Raw genomic sequence first — 18,372 nt, 5'->3', positions numbered from 1 at the left:
TTCATTTTCATATATATATATATATATATATATATATATATATATATATATAGTCTTTTTTGGACCGCACCTGCAGCATGTGGAAGTTCCTAGGCTAGGGGTGAATCAGAGCAGTAGATGCCGGCTATGCCACAGCCACAGCAATGTGGGATCTGAGCCGTGCCTGTGACCTATACCACAGCTCACGGCAATGCTGGATGCTTAACCTACTGAGCGAGGCCAGGAATTGAACCTGCATCCTCATGGATACTAGTCAGATTTGTTACCGTTGAGCCACAATGGGAACTCCCGGCAAGTATTTTTGAAAGAACAAATACCGTGATAATTTTTGTTGTTAAGTGAAATCTTCTGCTGACTTAAATCGTAATGGAGATGAATATCTTCTTGTATATGTAGAATAACTACTTTTCTTCAGTAAGCATAATTTAATTTTAATAATCTTAAATTTAAAAGTGGAAAAAAAACCGAATAAACTAAACATAGTTGTGCTTTGGTATGTTTCTAAAAACACAATTGTAAAAATATCCATTTATTTATTCCCACTGCCCTTCCCCCCCAGTGGCCTTTAAATAATAGCTGTGGCCTTGACCAAAATAAAGACTTCTTTTAAATAAAATAAAATCACTACCTTTGGTGCTATCTAGATAGAAAGTATACTGCCTTTTTATTCTAAGATTCATTTGTTTGGAGGAAAACACTTTCTTTTTTTTAGGGCCATACCTATGGCACGTGGAAGTTCCTGCGTTAGGTTGAACTGGAGCTGCAGCTGCCAGCTTATGCCACAGCCATAGCAACACTGGATCTGATCTGCAACTGTGACCTACTTTGCATTTGCAGCAACACCTGATCCTTAACCCACTGAGTAATGCCAAGAATCAAACCTGCATCCTCATGGGCATTGTGTCGGTTCTTAACCTGCTCAGCCACAGTGGAAACTCCAGAGAACACATTCCTGAGGAGGTCAAAAAGGCTATAAACACTTATATGGATGATTAGGTTATTAATTTACTTAGGGGTATGGAGTAGGCCACAAAAATAAGCATTTTTAATGAAAATGCATTATTAAATGAATGTATTATGTATGTTTATATTCTGTAGACCTGGTGTAGTATGAGAAAGTCAAAGGGCACACTCTCTTTTACAGTGTGGGCTTTTCACCTTACATGAATTTTTGTGTCAACAGTCTGTGCACAAAGGAATTTGTAAGCCTATGAATCTAGGGTAGGTTGGGAATAGGCCAAATTATTAGTTGGGCAAGCTGGATAGGAAGTTTCTGAAAGTAGTGTGCTGATGGCCATTCTCTCTGCAGGGTTAGAAGAAGTTTATGTGAAGGCACCATCCCCCCACCCCACCATGGTTTATGAGAAGAAGGGGTTGTGATAGAGAAAATGATCATATTGGTTTTCAAGGGATTTCCCAAGGGATTTTCTTGTTTTTTTAAGCTATCTTTCTGCTGAGGGTCATCCTAAGGTGTAAACCTAAGGTCTTCTTGGGTCTTTTCTTAGCTTATCCCTGGACATGCCTGTTCACCTTTTAATATTTCCTATATATACTGTTGTTTTGAATATCCTAATCTTTAATGTCTTTGGCTCTCAAAAAGGAAAAAGAAAAAATTAAAGAGGTGAGGACACTGGCTCTTTAAACCTCTTGGAAGGCACTTCAGCTAGGGGAGAGGGGCTTGCACAAAGGGAGAGTGGTTTTACAACAGTGGCTATCCACCTCTCATCTGCACCTCTGTGATCAGAAGCAACAATCAGGAATAAGTGAAAAGATTTCTGATAGTTGGAGGGTAGGATCATTTTTGCTCACTTTGGCTTCCATAAGTGGCTACAAGCTGTTCCAGGAGTTCATGTATAGCTTCCTGCCATGTAGCTTAGGGGTGGGATATAGGTAGCTGTTACTATTCTGAGAGCTGAAGTTAACCAAAAATTAACTGCAATTTTCCATCCAAACCTTCCCCTGGAAGTTGCAAGTCTTCAGTAGACCACAGGGTTCCAAAATAGTTGCATCAGATTCTGCCATTGCAATTTTTGTCTAAGCATAAGGACAGATTCTTGGTTCTTCCAACTTCACCATCTTGTCAGAATATCCTCCCAATCCATCTTCTAATGGCAAACCTCCATGACCTCTGCAAAATCCCTACATAGATTATTCATATATTTCATATACATAATCCTTGCTTTTGATTGCTAATATTTTATTTAGAATATTTGTATTTTTGTTAAGTAAGATTGGCTACTAGTTTTTTTTTTTTTGTACTATTCTCGCCCAATCTTGACATCAGGATCATACCAGCCTCGTAGAATGAGTTAGAGAAATTTTCCTCATTTTCTGTTCTTTGGAATTGTAGATATTAGAGATAATATGATTATTGATAGTTTTGAAGTATATACATATAATATTTTTTTTTGCCACAGCAAGTTTTTTCCCCCTTTTGATTTTCTAAGTAGATTTTAAACCACCAACCTCAATTTGTTAATGTTTATAAATCTATTTAAGTTTTCTATTTCTTCTTGTGTTAGTTTTGATAATTTGTATTTCCCCATAAATTTTATCAACTCTGCCCATATGTTAAAACTTATAGAATTATTAGAATCTATATTCTTTTATTCCCCCTGCTTTATTCCTGATACTGTTTGTTTTTTATCATTTTAATTTTGTCAGTCTTACCAGCAACTTGTCTATTTTACCGTCTTTTCAAAGAATTAGCTCCAGTTTTTGTGAATCACATTTTCTTTATTTTCTTATTACTTTCTATCTAATCTTTAATTCATATTTTATAGTTTTTTTGGGTGTGTATTTGTTGTAAATTCTGTTTCTATCTTCTTGAAAACAAATTGTTAGCATGCATATTTGTGGCCTTTCTTGTTTTCCAACATACATTTAAATATATGCATTAAAAAGAGCAAATGCAACTACTTCAGAAATTCAGTTATGTAATGCTTTTTACATTTCATTCCAATATAAATTCCTATTCTGATTTTTAATCCATGAATTACAGTTTTTAGGTTCCATCTATACATTATCTTTTGAAAAGCTATTTTAGTTTATTTATTTCTAGTTTTATTGCATTTGAAGTAAAATAGCATCTGTATTATATTAAATCTTTTATGTTGTATTTTATTTTGCTGTTTAACATGGTTTGTTTTTGTAAATATATTAACATGCTTGAAAAAGAAATGATTTCTCTGTTGGGAATGAAATTGTATACATGTCAAGTTTGTTTACTTTGTGATTCAAATTTTTCAGACTCACTCATGTTTTGTTGTTGTTGTGGTTTGACTTCTCAATTGCCCAGGAGTAATGGTTGGATGTCCTATAGCATAGAAGTTTAAAAAACATGTAGCGAAAAACAGAAGCAAATCCTTATTCTGTCATTCTCTAGCTGTGAGAACATGACTAAATTACTTATTTATACTTTGGTTTTTTTCCTCTGTAATATTGGAGTGATAAATAATGCCATCTACTTCTAGTAATTTGTTTGAGCACTCATTCATTTATTCATTCAGCAAATAGTTATTGACTCCATTACATGCTAGCTATGCTCTTATCATATGTAATATACAAGTGAATAAAATATACAAAAATCCCTTCCCCTGCACTATAGTTTATAGTCCCTTGAGGAAGAAACAGAAAATAAATATAATAAGTAAGTGATATAGTATCTTAGAAGATAAGTGCCAAGGAAATAATGGAGCGGAGGAGAGTTTAGTGGGAGGTAGATTTCTATTTTAAATAGGGAGAGCAGGCTAAGCCTCATCAAGTTGTTGGCATCTGAACAGAGACTTGGAAGATGTGAGAAGGTTTGCCATGCTGATACCTGGGCAAAAGTGTCCCAGGAAGAAGAAAGTGTAAAAGGCCCAGGACCAGAGTATGCTTGGCATGGTGTGGGATTCCATGGTTTTGTGCAGAGTTGTGAGCAAAGAAGAGCATGGTAGAATTAATGGTCTGGAAGGTAAAAGTGGCCACATTTGTGCAGTCTTGTAAACCATTATAAGCGGCTTTTGATATTCACTGTAAGTAAAATGAAAAGTCAGAAGATTTTGAGCAGAGAAGTAACATGACCTGACATATATTTTAAATGAATGACCCTAGCTACTGTGTTGATAACAGTATGGTATGGGGGAAAGTATGGAATCAGGAAGACCAGTTACAAGGCTACTATACTAGAGAGTAGTAGACAAGGGGGTGAGAGGTGGTTGGATATATTCTGAAGGCAGAATCAACAGGACTTCCTGACCTTTTGAATATGTGGTGTAATAGAAAGTGAAGAATAAAAAATCACTCCAAGGTTTGGGGCTGGGGGATTGGAACAATGGAGCATCAATATTACAATGGGGAAGATATGGGTGGGGCACATTTTGGGGTAAAAATTAGGAGTTCAGTTTTGAGTGTGTTAAGATGAAGTCTATTACCCAAAGTCAACTGGTAACAAGGACCTACTATATAGCTCTGGGAAATCTATTCGATACTCTGTGATAAGCTATATGGAGAAAGGATCTGAAAGAATGAATGAAAATGGCTGATTCATTTTGGCATATACCGGAAACTAACACATTGTAAGTCACCTATACTCCAATAAAATTTGTTAAAACAAAAAATATCGGAGTTCCCATTGTGGCTCAGCAATACCGTACTTGACTAGTAACCATGAGGATGTGGGTTGAATCCCTGGTCTTACTCAGTGGATTGAGGATCTGGTGATGCCATGAGCTGTGGTATAGTTTGCAGATGCAGCTCAGACCCCACGTTGCTGTTGCTGTGGTATAGGCCGGCAGCTGCAGCTCTGATTTGATCCCTAGCCTGGGAACTTCCATATGCCACAGTCCTAAAAAGACAAAAAAAAAAAAAAAAAAAGAAGAAGATCTAGTCTATTAGTCATCTAAGTGAACATGCTGAGGTGTAACAGATGAAATAATATACATTGCAGAAAAATACATTTACAGAATAATGTCCAAAATATTAATGCTGCTAAATGCTATTATGTGTTAATTATTATTATTGTTGTTATTACAAGAGAAGTATCCTCACTATAACTGCATATTTTCAAAAATATTCTTGAAGTTAGGTTTTTACAAGCTTAGAACTATTGTGTGATTCTGGTGAGTTGTTTTTTTATCGTATACTGGATTCTTTATTCCTCATGATGGTTTTTGCTTTAAACTCAGTTTCAAATGACCTTAAAATAAGTCTGCCACCTTTTTTGGTTATTATTTGTCTGATGCCGTTTTTTTACCATTTTAATTTCAATATTTATATATAATTATGGTTTAAGTATATTCCTTATAAACTACATATAGTGTTTAAAATCCAATTTGAAGAATCTTCCATTTAAATGGAATTTTTTTCCATTTTATTCCTATAGTTGCTAGTACCTTTGGATTTATTTATGATGCCATATCATATAGTACTTTCTATTTACTATGCATTTTCTTTGCATTTTTCCCTTCTATCAGGTTTAACTAGATTCCTTACTATTTATTTTTTTTCTCTACTGGTTTGTGATTAATAACTTAATTCCTATTTTTTTAATTGTGAACTTTATATTTTTAACATTCCATTAACATTTACATTTTAACATTTAATTAGAATATTTAATTTTCTCAGTAAGTAGGAGTCATCTGGTGATATTAAGGTGGGAAGAAGACCATTAGACTTGCAAGGAGACTGGAATAAAATTTAATCCACTGTGAGGCAGAGAGGATGAGTTGAATAGTGCATCATAACTGGAATGGCAGGTAGGGTTGGGAGCCTATCTGGGTTGGTGGACATGAGTTTAAAGGACACTCCACCTTATTCTATGATTTCCTTCAGCCAACACAAAGAATATACTAGTTATAGTCAACCAAGTTGGAGATTTCTTCTGACAGCAGCAAAAAAGTACAAGAGGATAAGAAAATCTGAGTATTATAAGGTTATAATTCAAATTATGGATCACGAAATCAAAGATAAATAAGAAAGAAAGGAGCCTTAGATTGAAAGCAAGAAGATTGGTTAATTAAATAGAGATCTCAGAGAGGTTGAAGTAGAAATACTTCAGCCAGCCGGCTGGAAGGAAAGAAGTTTGCGAGATATTTGAATAATTAATTTTGGACCTAGTGGAATTAGAGAAAGTTTCTAGAGCATAATTGGACTAGAACCTCAGAGAGCAGGGTTTAAAATGAATGGAGTTTCATGGTGTCTCAGTGGGTTAAATATCCAGTGTTGTCACTGCTGTGGCTCAGGTCACTGCTGTGGCATGGGTTTGAACCCTGGCCTGGGAATTTCCACATGCTGCAGGTGTGGCCAAAAAACCAAATGAACACTGAAGTCCCTCAGGATGATGCTAAGGCTTGGGGTGGAAAAGACTACACTCCAGAGGCCACTGTATTTGCCAAATGAAGGAGAGTAATGAGGTCATTTGTAGGGGACAACAACTGAGAAGAAGAGAGGAAATGATCCTCATATGACCAGTGTTGTTTCACTTTGTTTCCTATATAAGAAAGTGGAGGATTTATCACCTGGGAGACAGTGAAGAACAAGAAAGGCCTCAATCCATTCTCAGGATTTTGCTTAAAATCTGATTATTTTGGAAGTTTGGATTTTATCTGGATGTGATAGAATGCTTTTGGAGTGCTTTCAGCAGAAGAGTAACATCATCTGTTTCATATTTTAAAAGAATGACTTTGGCTTCCATGTGAAGTAGCAATGACAGAAGGCAAACGTGAATGTAGGAAGATAAGAATGTTAGTGGAGATGGAGAAGAGGGTGGGATGACCTAGGGGGCAGCTGTGGCAAGACGAGAAGTCAAATTCTGGAGAAATTCAACATTTGATTTATTTCCAAGAAGTCTAGGATCTTTCCCCTGAGTAAAGGCTTTGCCCACAATCTAGAAGGCACATTTACACCGTTGACAAGTTCCCTTCATTTCTAGGATCCAGTTTCCACCATGCCAAGTACTCATAGTCCACCTGTCAGTCTGGCCTCCGTGGGAAGGCAGGCTTCTAGCTCAGAGTCCAAATATAGAACTAATTTCACTGGCAAGGCCTCTTTCTCTTTGTCCAGCCACTGTCCATCATCCTAGTGATTAGGTTGCAACTCATGAAGTCTGAGTGAGCGCCAAGGGCTCTATATTCCCCACACAGCAAGAACTAGTCATCCTGGCTGACATGCCTTCTAAAATATATAGCACTGTAGAAAGGGTGTTCTTATTGGATGGTTTGCATTTCAACTCGTCCAACATAAAAGTATTCTTGGGCAGGTAAACCAAGGGGCCCTTAGCCTTGGTCTCAGTAGTCAACTCCTACTCATGTTTATGTAATTTCTCCTTAGGACCAGAGACTGGTGAAACCATCTTCTCTTATTTTTTTCTCAGTTTGAGCCTTCTGCTTTTCCTTCTTATGACCTCTTTCTTTCCACTGGCTAGCTATCTGCAAACTTTTTAAGCATTAATTAGGCTGTATTCTCACATGAGATTAGATTGTTTTCATAAATAAAATCTAATAGGAGGTAGTTACAACTGCCTCAAGACAATCCAGAGTTGGGGTTGGCAGAGGCAGGGAAGGAAACTGTGGTTGGTATTGGGATGGCCTGGTGGAAAGAAGTCTATTCGCTAAGACACAGTGGGATGCAGCCAGTGATAATGGTTGCTAGTGAGTCATTTTCACCTACCAGGAATGTCCCAGTCCTTATGTGAGCCTCCAGCAGCCTCAGGATTTTCTTGACATCCTCCTAATTGGGGTTCAGTGGGGCTGTAGGCTGGGTACAGGGGGAAGGATGGTGTTGCTGCCAACAAAACACAGCTATTCACTGCTCACTGCCTTTGCTGTCAAGGACTCGGAAGCTATTGCTGACAATATTGTGACATCCCTGAAGGAAATTTGCAGGCAAATTAGTGTGGGAGGTAGGTTTTGCCACAGTGGGATGTGGCTGTGATGAAATCCCCTCATTACTAAGGGGCCTGAGGCTTGGGTTTGTATCTGGATTTGTGCACAGGGCCCAGCTTCCAGGAACCTGCAGAAAAAGGGGCTGTTTGGAAAATTTTTGAATATGAAGAGCTAAGAGGACTTGTTGAGTGTTGAGATGCAGGGTTTGTGAGGGAGAAAGAAGTCAAGAGAATACTTAGATTTAGGGGTCTCTTTCAGCTATATGTTTTATAATATTCTACTTCTTTCAAGTGAACTACCTCTGCATTTGGAAGATATATAGCTTTTCCACTGGGATGCTTCTAGGAATTGACTATCCCTCTATTTTCTTGTCTAGAAAACTCACTTTGTAAGCCTTTAAAATTAGTTTCATTGATTTGCATGTAGCTGTCCAGGTTTCCCAGTAATTCTTGCCAAAAAGACTTTTTCCCATTTTATGTTCTACACACCCTCATATCATGCACAAAAATAAACTCAAAATGGCTGAAAGACTTAAATATAAGACAAGACACCATCAAACTCCTGGAAGAGAACATAGGCAAAACATTCTCTGACATCAACCTTACAAACGTTTTCTCAGGTCAGTCTCCCAAAGCAACAGAAATAAAAGCAAAAATAAACCAATGGGACCTAATAAAACTGACAAGCTTTTGCACAGCAAAGGAAAGCCAAAAGAAAACAAAAAGACAAGCTTACAGAATGGGAGAAAATAGTTTCAAATGATGCAACTGACAAGGACTTAATCTCTAGAATATATAAGCAACTTATACAACTCAACAGCACAAAAGCCAACTACCCAATTGCAAAATGGGCAAAAGACCTGAATAGACATTTTTCCAAAGAAGATATACAGATGTACAACAAGCACATGAAAAAATGCTCAACATCCCTGATTATTAGAGAAATGCAAATCAAAACTTCCATGAGATACCACCTCACACCAGTCAGAGTGGCCATCATCAACAAATGCTGGTGGGGGTGTGGAGAAAAGGGAACCCTCCTGCACTGTTGGTGGGAATGTAAGCTGGTACAACCACTACAGAGAACAGTATGAAGGTACCTTAGAAATCTATACACAGAGCTACCATATGACCCAGCAATCCCAGTCTTGGGCATATATCCAGACAAAACTTTCCTTAAAAGAGACACATGCACCCGCATGTTTGTTGCAGCTCTATTCACAATAGCCAAGACGTGGAAATAACCCAAATGTCCATAGACAGATGATTGGATTAGGAAGATGTGGTATATATACACAATGGAATACTACTCAGCCATGAAAAAGAATGACATAATGCTGTTTGCAGCAACATGGATGGAAATGGAGACTGTCATCCTGAGTAAAGTAAGTCAGAAAGAGAAAGACAAATACCACATGATATCACTTATATCTGGAATCTAATATACAGCACAAATGAACTTTTCCATAGAAAATCATGGTCTTGGAGAATAAACTTGTGGTTGCCTAGGGGAATGGGGAAGGAGTGTGATGGATTGGGAACTTGGGGTGAATGGATGCAAACTATTGCTATTGGAATGGATTAGCAACGAGATCCTGCTGTTTAGCACTGAGCACTATGTCTAATCACTTATGATGGAACATGATACTGGGAGGAAAAAGAATGTATACGTGTATGTGTAACTGGGTCACTATGCTGTAGAGTAGAAAAAAATTGTATTGGGGAAATAACAATAACAAAATAAAATAAAATTAGTACATAGCTTATAAAATAAAGAATAAAACTCAGAGACAGATAGCCCGTTCACCTACTACTGACTTCTTATTGCAGTGCAAATGCCAAATGTGCCTTTTAATTTTTCCCACTAAATTGAAATTGTGTTTTTGGAACTCCTGGTACAAGTTAATAAGATTTAGATTGTTATGATCTGTGAGTCCTAATTGAAGAGTGATTGAGGACTTGTAGTTTTCCTATTGCAGGAGCTTATAAAAGCAATGAGATAGAAAAAAAATCTAAGAAATCTGTCAAATGGTATGAATTGATGTTTGATGAAATCAAAAAGTGTAGATGGCTAGCATTGTTCCATCTGTTCTCTTGAGGTCTAAACTTTTTCTTTTCAAAATGCTTCATATGGATATTTGCTCCATCTTCTCTGTGTGATCATCCAGGTTTTTTAGGAAAAGATGTTTGGAAAGCTTGGGTAAACAAGGGACATTTTTCAGAATGACATGGCTATGGATTTGGCTGGAGGTGAAAATTCCACAACCCAAAAAACTGCTTACTATGTGAAATCCTTAATTTACTTAAATTCCTCTCTGAGTCTCATGAAAATTTCCTAGAAGTCATTTGATTAAGAGTGAATATTCAAGGACGTGACCTTGGAGCTATTAAAAATCTGTATATTTAAAACTTCCAAACAAAGTCATTATATCTAAGGATGTTTATTATAGAGCAATGCAATTTTTTTAGTCTATTAACATTAAAATTATTGAAAGAAAGTCTGTAACAGTCCTTGATTTACAAGATGTTCTCTATGAATAAGCTTCCTCAGGAAACCTGGGAATTAACATAAGTATATGTACTCCTTTACAATTATAGAGCAGCTGCTTAAGTGTGCAATATGTTAAACATGAAAAGAGATTTTTAGGACTCATGAGAAGAAGTGTGGTCTCTTAACTTATCCAAACACTGTCTATTGCTTTATAAGATTTTAAAACTTCATCTAAAAATTAGTTTAAGCTTAGCTCATTGACTGGTAACTATAATTGGAAGTATCTTTGCTTTGTTTTTTACTGAACTCCCAATATGATCTCAATCAAAGCATATTTTATCATATTTGAATTATTGAGAGGTCATTTTCTTGGTTAAATTCAAAAAGTATGATTATAAAAATGAGAAAGGAGTATCTTATTGAGGTGGCAATAAACCAGGTGAAGAGCAAAAGCAGCTGTTTAGCTCACAGATAGGATTAAATGAAACAATGCAGAAAAAAAATCCTTGGGTGGTTAAAAATAGTTAAAGAACATTATTGTGTTGAAGCTCTTTTGATCCCTTTTGCTCAATTAAATGACTTCTAAAACATTTGATTCATTTTCAGAAGTGAATATGAGTTGTTTTAAAAATATTTCCTTTCAAAATTGCTTTCCATATCCCCAAATAAATTGAGCGTAATTATTACTGTGATTATATTATGAATGTAATCATAGTAATTTTATTCTTATTCATGTATTTATTCCTTGAGAAATAGTTGCAATAGAGTTAAAGAATTGTGGTGGTTAATATTAACATATTAGAAATGAGGTGGTGGTTATCTAATCAAACGGTGATTTTTTTTTTTTTTTGCTGTGTAAAAGGCAATTCCTCCCACTCAATCATTTTGTTTTTTTCCAAGGTTAGCTAATCTTTATAATTGAGAGGCTGGATATTCAGAGTGTAGATTAAAGATCTTTTTATTTCTTGTCCCCTTTTATCCCTTGACTGGTGAGATTTGATTGACAGTCCAGCATTGTCCACATATATCAACCTAGAACTCATACCTGTGCCACATTGTGTTATGCCCGATATTTCCATTTACTAGATTAAATAACTGTAACTGATGTTTTTAAAAGATATTTAATGATAATTTATATTACATAAAATTTTATGCCAGATGTTTCAAACTACATTATTTTATTAAATGTTTATAATACACTTGTGGGTTAAATGGGAGGGGTGTTCTCATATGTGAGCTACTGCAGAATGGCTTCTGAGCCAGTTTTAATGTACAGACAACCCATCCCATTGATTGAGGGATGTTTCAAAAAATTATGTTCTTTGAACACCAGACTCCAGAAGGGAAAAAAAGCCCCTGCCTACTGGCTCCTCATGCTGGGACCCTTCTGATCTAGACCTTCTTTCCCAGGATGGGTAGTGCTGAGGGGGCAGGATGCTGATGGCTCCTGCAGGACACCACTTGGCTTTCTTGGATCCCCATTTTCAGTTGAGTAATTTACTCTTGGGGCAGATGTAAACTGAGTTTCAAAGTTTTGCATTCTTATACAGGCCTCTCCTGAGCAACTGTCCTTCTGAGAATTTACATAAGTAAGAAATATATAAAGAAATATGAGAAATTAGTAGTTCTATTGATTTATTTTTCTCCTCCACATCCAGTTGGAGGAATAAAAGTTTGATTATGTTTGTTTCCACTAATATCAATCTAACTTAGAGATAAGTTTAGCACTAGTAAAACTCAAAACATTTCTTTGTCAGGCTATTTTCAATAGTTTAAAAATAATCCCTAATTCATGATAATTTTGAGCCAGAATTTTTTGTATTTTGTACCCTGAATCTTAGTCTAGCTTGGACTTCTGTTTTTCAAAGGGAAGGAAAAAAATAATACGTTTATATGAAGGAAAAGCCTTATTGCACAGGCTAATATCAGTTTTATCCTTTGATCCCAACTAACGTAATATAATCACAAACACGAAAAATACCTAGAATCAAAACAAAACCTGAACATGTATAACTGAATCACTTTGTTTTACAGCAGAAATTATGGCAACGTTGTAAATCAACTATACTTCAATAAAACTTGAGAAAATGAAAAAATAAGCAAACAAACAAACAAAAAACAACCTGAACTGGTCCATCATACTGCTGCTAATGCATCCATTTCCTGGTGCCTCTTGTGAAGATGCTGATCAGTAAGCATTGCCCAGTGATGGGGATAGGAACGTGTGGCTAGGATACAATATACTATTATGGCTAAGGTAAAATTCCTCTAGAATATATACTCCACCTAGGCAAGGACTTTGCTTTGCTTACTACTGTCTTCCCAGTGCCCAGTCCCTCAATGTTTGTTGAATGAAGAAATGACTCTGTAGGTATGTAATAGGCATTAGATAGACCATGCACTAACTCTGGCAAAGTATTTTGATTTCTATGAAGCTTAATGTCCCTGCCCTTTAAAATGAGGATAATCATGGAGTTCCTGTTGTGGCTCAGTGGGTTAAGGACCTGACGTCTCTGTGAGGATATGGGTTTGATCCCTGGCCTTGCTCAGTTGGTTAAGGATCCATCATTGCCACAAGCTGCAATGTAGGTTGCAGATGTGGCCCAGATCTGGTGGTGTTGTGGCTGTGGTGTAGGCCTCAGCTACAGCTCTGATTTGACCCCTGGCCTGGGAACTTCAATATGTGAGGATAATCATGCCTCCCTTATAAGGCTGTGGTGAAAATGAAATGATTTGACATACTCAAGTGCCTAAGGAAGTATCTGGGATTCAATTGGTGTCGAATTGGAAGAGAGACCTGTGGAGGAGAAAAGTGAGAAAAAGAACAGCTTATAAACATCAGATGCTCCTGTTTTCTTAAGGTGTAAGAAAATGAGTGTGAGTACTTTTTTTGTTGTTGTTAACAGCAGGTTTAAAAACCTCTGGGAGGTTTTGTGTATTGCCATAGTGTTTCTCTGAAGGGACTTCACATATGGTAATTTCAATAAATTCTAGAAATAAGTGTTTATAAAGGTAGAGAGAGGTCAGTATTAGATTTAATTTTTGCAGGATACTTTCCTCAGAAGCAGGGGTTCCTTGACTATTCACAAGGCTCTATAAAGTCACACCTGTCACACATTGACACTGAAGAGATGGTACCCAGTCCAAAGCACCAGTTTTTTGCCTTGAGCTGAGGGTGGCAGTTGGCATGATTGTATTGGCTGTGTGGTGTGCATCAGATGATGGCAAGTGAACATGGTTTTGATTGAAAAAATAGGGAAAAAAGGGAGTTCCCATGTGGCTTAGTGGGTTAAGAACCCAACATAGTTTCCGAGAGGATGTAGGTTTGATCCCTGACCTTGCTGAGTGGGTTAAGGATCCAGTGTTGCAAGCTGAGGCATAGCTCACAGATGCACCTCAGATATGATGTTGCTGTGCCTGTGGTATAGGCTGGCAGCTGCAGCTCCAATTTGACCCCTAGCCTGGGAACTTCCATATGCCACAGGTGTGGTCATAAAAAAAAAGAAAAGAAAAAATTGAGAAAAGAAGTAACATGGTGGAAATTTGATCTGGGGAGGCGCAAGGAAGACATTGATAGAAAAAAAAAATAAAAGAATGAGAAAGTGTCTTAGGTTTGGCTTTGCTAGGTCACCCCCAGATCCATTCCAATGATCTAAAATTTACCTCTTGTGATTTTCAAAGAGAGCTAGTGGAAATTACTCATGAGGAGATTAAATGTGATACTATCTCATTTAACCTCAAAAAACAAAAACAAAAACAAAAACCCACCACCTATGCAAACTGCTTCATTTGTTAGAGAATATCACCTAAAAATGCTTCTATCTTTTATCAAAGCTTAAAAAATTTTAGTCTCCCTGTCAACAATATTACTTTTGAATTATTTAAGGCCCGTTAAATTTGCTTCAAAATTTTTCTTTGATCTCTGCATTCTGAGCCATGCTAAACTGAGCGCCACCTATTCAGGAATACAGTTTCTACACTTTCTGAGAATCAGGCAGCCTCCCCCCTCCAGCCCATGAGAATAGTAACTCTTCTATCAAAGATGATGGAACTCTTTGCTTTCCTAAACAGCTTTGCCTCTTATTTCCATGTATGTATCCAATTTCTATTTCTGGAAATATTTAAATTTTTTTAATTAAAAAAGCATTTTTTTTTGGCTGCACCCCTGACATGCATAAATTCTGGGATCACTCCATCACCACAGCACTGACCCAAGCCACAGCAGTAACATGCTAGATCCTTAACCCGCTGTATCACTTGGGACCTTCATGGATATATACTATACTATACTGTACTATACTATACTATACTATACTATACTATACTATACTATACATTTATTTATTTATTCTTTTTAGGATCACAACTTTGGCATAAGGAATTTCCTGGGCTAGGGGTCAAATCAGAGCTACACCTGCTGGCCTATGTCACAGCCACGCCAGATCCAAGCTGCATCTGCTACATATGCTACGGCTTGTGGCAACACCAGATCCTTAACCCACTGAGCAAGGCCAATGATCGAACCTGCATCCTCATGGTTACTATTTGGGTTCTTAACCTGCTGAGCCACAACAGGAACTCCAATATATTTTTAAACTGGAGCTCCAACTATGGTTCCATCTCCCCAGCCAGCACCCTTAGGGATGCAGTGATGACCAACATGCCTTCTACTATGTGTCATGTCTCCCCTAAACCTGGCTTTTCCTCCTGTTTTGAATTCCCTTGGTTTTGGATACATGTCCTTACTTGGATGGCAGCACTATCACTTCCTGACATCCTTTTCCTCTGGAGTATAGCTGAGAATAGGATAATGTAGACAATGATGTTGAGTCAATAGTGATCTAAAAGCCGGTGCACCAACACTCTTCAGGGGATGTGTTAGGCTTGTGCTGGCCATAGAAAAAATTGTTATGTCTGTGAGACCTGCAGCTGTTCTTACAGTCCCTATCCCTGCCCATACCCAACAGCTTGTACATATACAAATCTTCTCTCAGCTGTAAGAGATTTATTCTCACCATATGGGACTTGGCCTCCAAGAAATCCAACTCTTTTTGCATGCTGATGTTACTGAATGATATACTGCTAAATCATTTATGTGTACCCAGGTCTGCCTGCTAAACTGGACCCTATAAAACTATCATTTTTGTAGGTCTGAAATTTTCAAATAACTTTAATTTTACAATTTAACATAACATAGGCACTGTTTGTAGAGTGTGAGACTCTTTGTGAGAGCCATGAGAACTTGCGCTATCTAGAGAAAAAAAAGGTTGAAAACAGGTTGAGTGGCTTCTAGGTCTTCTGAAACCACCTTGGTTCTGGCTTGAGCCTCTAAAACAGGCAGGAAACAGTGGGAAGACCTCCTTCAAAACAGATGACATTAAATTCAGGAACATGTTATAGCTTCAGAGACATTGCTACAGGACCCTGCCCTGACAATCAGGAAAAACACTGGTACATCTAGCTACTTAAATATTTGAAACCTTTAATGATCGAATGTAGCAGAATCAAAATAGGCAAGCTTGGAAGATATTTACAAAGAGTTAATATTAGTATATAAAGAGAAAACACAAGTCAGTAATAAGAAAACACAATTATCTAATGGCCAATAAGCACTTAAATATATTTAACTTCTCTAATAGCCCAAGAAACATAAATCCAAACAAATTTTTTGCCTTGCCTTTTTTTTGTGGTCCTTTTCTTTTTTTCAGCCTTACTGGGTACAAGTGATGTAAAAATAAAGTGTAGGTATTTGAAGTATGCAATGGGTGAGTTATGACATCTGTGTGTACCTGTGAAACAACACTGGAATCAAGAAATGAACATATTCATTATCCCCAAAGTCTCCTCTTTTCAGTTCCTCCTTAAACTTTTAAAAACTAAACCAGTGTGGCAAAATAAAAATAATAATGATTGATAAGAACCAGTATTGGTGAGAGTGTCAGGAAAAAGGCCATTTTGCACACTATTAACAAGACTATAAATTGATACAAAATTTTGGAGAAAAATCTGGACATATTTAACAAAAACTTTAAAATTTTACATCCCCCTTTGACCTAGCAATTCCAACATAGAAATTTATGAAATAAAGCACATAAAAGTATAATAAGAATGTTTATGAAGTATATATTTTGATGCCACAAAATAAATTTGAAAACTAAGTGCACTTTAAAAATGGATTGGTTGGAGTTCCCTTTGTGGCTTAGCAGTTAAGAAACCTGACTAGTATCCATGAGGATGTGGGTTCAATCCCTGGCCTCACTCAGTGGGTTAAGGCTCTGGTGTTGCTGTGAGCTGTGGTGTAGGTTGCAGACATGGCTCAGATCCCAAGTTGCTGTGGCTGTGGCATAGGCCAGCAGCTGTAGCTCCAATTTGACCCCTAGCCTGGGAATTTCCACATGCCTCAGGTGCACATCTGGAAAAAAAAAAATGGATTGGTTAAATATGCAAGGAAAACATATAACTTGAAAAAATACTTATGTTAAAGAAGGTAGAATGTACGTGTAGGTACCAAAGTATTTTAATAGTATAAGTAAAAAATAAATAAATGAAGTAAATAAGTATAAATAAGTGAGTAAATGGAACAAGACAAGGTATGCTATTTAAAAATCATTCAGTTTTTTGTAAAAATATCTATACAGGCAGTAAAAAGTCTGGAAGATATAAAGAAAAATGTGCTTTTTTCCTAGGTGGAGAGATTAAGGGTGATTTTATCTCTATTCTTTAGGAATAGACTTCTGAATTGCATGGAAATTGTTTACAATGAACATTTATTATTTTTAATCTGAAAAGAGATAAAGCTAGTTTTGCTTTGCATTAGGTAATAGTCTTGATAGTCCAAGGAGTTTGGAGAACCATTACAATTCATGAACTGTTATTTTGACATATTTGTGTGGGCTTATATTCATTTTATTTCATTGCTTAACAGTTATGTTTGTGAATAACGTGATGTTGGTGGATTATTTTGTTCCTCAATATACATATCCGATTACAAATTTCCTGACAACACAGCTACAGCAAGCAGCCAATTTAGAATAGGCAATTACACAGTTAAAATGATTAGTTGAAATTATACCTAAATTTCCAATTTAAAGATTAACTTTCATGTGATGTATAGTGTCGGTACATGTTAATATTTAACTTTAAGAAGCTCAACTACAGAACTCATATGAAATCTAAGAATACTTACTTTACCTAATTTCTAGTCAATGAATTAAGTACATGAAAGTTGAATTTACCATTTTACTAAGTGGAAAAATAAAGCTTTCTCCTTTTGAGAGTTTCCTCTGCTGAAAATGTTTATGAATACGGTGAATATAATAATTCAATGAATGGCTGAAATAAGCACTTATTTCTCCAGGCTGAGCTATTAGGAAAATAGCTACTAAAGGCAATTGTATGATTTCTAACTGCAATAATCTGTACATATTTCCTCTCATCTTTAAATTATAAATATAGGTAACATATTGCCTTGATTTTAAAAAAGATGTCTCAGTATAAAGTATATCTACACACATGAAATTTTTTTTTGAGACTATCATTAGGTTATTTCTTTTTTGAGCTGGAGGGTTGAAGATATGCGGTAGGAATATGTTGCGATCTACCTTCAAACAAGTGTGATCAGAAGTGGTAGTGGTGGACCATTCAGTAATGGTATAACAGAGAAAATGAGTGTCCTGAGCAGGAAGCAGCCTCGAGAGAATCTGGTCAGTTGTTAAAGCTTATATCCCCAGTTTGTTGCTGATGGAAAGATATTAGAGCCTTCATGTAATTGTATTATAGTGGGACATTGGAAGTGTTAATCACTGCAGGTCACATAATGATTTCTTTCTATACCTGCTATTCAATTAGACTGTGAGCTCCTTGCAGAGCCATTTTTTATTTGTTATTCCCAGTACCTGGTGGAAGACCCAGATAGTTTAAGCAAACAACAAAAATTGGTCGAATAAAGGACGAAAGAATATGGAAAAATCATAACCAGTAAGTTGTCTTCTCTTTGTGCAAAGTAGTTCTTTGAAAA

This window comes from Phacochoerus africanus, chromosome 2, assembly GCF_016906955.1.
Source record: "Phacochoerus africanus isolate WHEZ1 chromosome 2, ROS_Pafr_v1, whole genome shotgun sequence".
NCBI classification, from domain to species: Eukaryota; Metazoa; Chordata; class Mammalia; order Artiodactyla; family Suidae; genus Phacochoerus; species Phacochoerus africanus.
The sequence above is the reverse complement of the archived record's forward strand: the minus strand, read 5'-3'. Positions refer to the sequence as shown.